A 2807-nucleotide genomic window follows, 5' to 3' on the forward strand; every position below is an offset into this window, starting at 1 on the left:
TCACTGAGTCGCTTTCTGGATCGTTTGTTCATCTGTCGTTTTCATCAGTGATAAAATGGCGAGTGGAGGTCATTTCAAGTTCTCTCCATCTTCAGATAGGAAAGAAGATACAAAGTTTTGTGCTAGGTATGTTATTTTAGGGTTTTCGCTTTGTTTTATTATTAACATTATTAAACTCTGTATTTGAACTTTGATTTTAGGGCCAAAAGTTTTTCTCTACACTGTTAACGAAACTCAATGCCTTTATGCGTTTTTAATAATGTGGTCCATGTGTTTTTAATAATGTGGTCCATGCCTTTATGACTGATTTATTCAATGATTTGTTTTGTGTAGGCCAACTTCAGTCCACAGAGTTAGGTTAAGAATTAACCATGGGGGTAGTTTTGTAAACCACCCAGTGAAGATGTACGTTTGTGCCCAAGTGGATGAGATGAATTGGTCTTGGGATGTAGACTTAATGTCTCACATGCAAATTACTAAAATGGTCAAAAGTTTAGGATATATGAGTTTTAAACACTTGTGGTACCAGCATCCGAAGTACTCATTTACACGTGGACTTAGACCTCTCAACAATGACGAGGATGTATTAAAGTTTGCTGAAGATGTCAAAGGGTTCAACGTAATTGACGTCTTTGTGGAACACTGTATAGATAATCCTGAAACTGAACCAGATCAACCAAATCAACCTGAACCTGAAGCTGTTCAACTTGAATCTGAAGCTGTTCAACCTGAATCTGAAGCAGTTCAAACTGAAGAAGATAAATCAGAATCTGAACCAGTTCAAACTGAACCAGATCAACCACAATCTGAACCTGTTGAACCTGAATCTGAAGCAGTCCATGGTGAAGATTATCTGAGTGAAGAAGATGAAGATTATGTTGCTAACTCAGATGATGACGATGATGATATGGGTGAGTTATATGACGATGAGGATTGGGACTGGATTTCTGAAATACCAACTGAGATCTTTGTTAATGTTGGTGATGAAAATTCATTTGAAAGACATGAAAACCCAAGAGGAAATCCAGGGCCTAGTTTTGCAACTGATTTTGAAGAAAATGATGTGAATTCTGATGATTTGGATACTCCACCAGGAAGTGAAGTTGATGAAGAGAATGTTAGGAAATTTCCTAAATTTAACCAACCTGAAAATGGTGATGAAGTAAGGTTTGAGTTGGGCCTAAAGTTCAATACAAAAGAGCAGGTTAAGAATGCTGTTAAAGATTTTGCAATGGAGACTAAGAAAAACTTGTATTTCAAAAAGAATGATGGAAAGAGAATTATTGTTAGGTGTGAGCCAGAATGTCCATTTTACATGAGGATCAGTAAGAGGACTTCAAATGAATATTGGCAATTAGTGAGTTTCACAGAGGATCATACATGTAATAGGAGGGCAAAAAATAAACAAGCTAAGACTGAATGGCTTGCCAAGAAATTCGTTCCTATGTTGAGACATACACCTGAAATGAAACCCAATGGATTGATTGTTGAGGCGCTTGATAAATGGGGTGTGAAGTTGTCTAAATACCAAGCATATAGAGCCAAAGTAAGAGCCATAGAAATGATTCAAGGTGCTCAAAGGGAGCAATATGCACATTTGAGAGAATATGCTGATGAACTTAGGAGATCAAATCCAAACTCTACGGTTATTATTAAGTGTGGTATGTCTGACATTGGACCAGTATTTGAGAGAATATATGTATGTTTGGAGGCTTGTAAGGCTGCATTTGCTAATACATGCAGGCCTTTAATTGGGTTGGATGCTTGTTTCTTGAAGGGAGAATATGGCGGTCAATTAATAGCCGCAGTAGGTAAAGATGGGAATAATCAAATGATTCCCATTGCATATGCAGTTGTTGAAGCAGAAACAAAAGACTCATGGCAATGGTTTCTGGATCTTTTACTGGAGGACCTCAACAATGTTCAGCAAAAGCAATATGCATTCATTTCAGATCAACAAAAGGTATGTGTGCTGAAGTCTATGCTGAATAATCTGTTTTTAAGCAATCTGTTTAAGCAATCTGTTTTTAATGAATTTGTTTGTAAATAATATGTTTCAGGGATTGGTACCGGCCATTGCCAACATTGGGGCCCATGTGGAACACCGATTATGTGTTAAACACTTGTATGGGAATTGGAAAAAAAAAAGTATCCTGGAGGACATATGAAAGAGCTTCTTTGGTTGGCAGCAAGAGCTACTGTGGTCCAGGATTGGGAGAAAGCAATGCAAAAAATTAAGGCAATCAATGAAGATGCATGGAAAGACATGATGCAACTTCCACCATCTATGTGGACTAGGTCAGCATTTCGCACTGATACACAATGTGACCTTCAAGTAAACAACATGTGTGAGGCTTTCAACATGGCTGTATTGGAGTATAGAGATAAGCCTATCATAACATTACTTGAAGGTTTGAAACATTACATTACAGTAAGGATTGTGAAACAAAAAGAACTCATGCTACGATATAGAGGCAATATATGTCCTAGTATTCAACAAATATTGGAAAAGGCAAAAAGAGCAGCTGGGTGTTGGTTCGCAACTTGGCATGGAGATGATGATTTTAACTTGTTTAGTGTCACAAATGGTGTAGATACTTATACGGTAAATCTACACACAAAAACTTGTGCTTGTCGTAAGTGGGATTTGACCGGTATTCCGTGTTGCCATGCTCTTGTTTGCATATGGCATAACAAAGCTGATCCAGAATCGTACGTTTCACCTTATTATAGGTATAAAACTTGATTTTAACTGCATTATTGGTTCTGCATTTTGATGTGCTGCTTGTTCTGCATTATTCTGCATT

This window comes from Cicer arietinum, chromosome 6 (genome assembly GCF_000331145.2).
Source record: "Cicer arietinum cultivar CDC Frontier isolate Library 1 chromosome 6, Cicar.CDCFrontier_v2.0, whole genome shotgun sequence".
Taxonomy (NCBI): Eukaryota; Viridiplantae; Streptophyta; class Magnoliopsida; order Fabales; family Fabaceae; genus Cicer; species Cicer arietinum.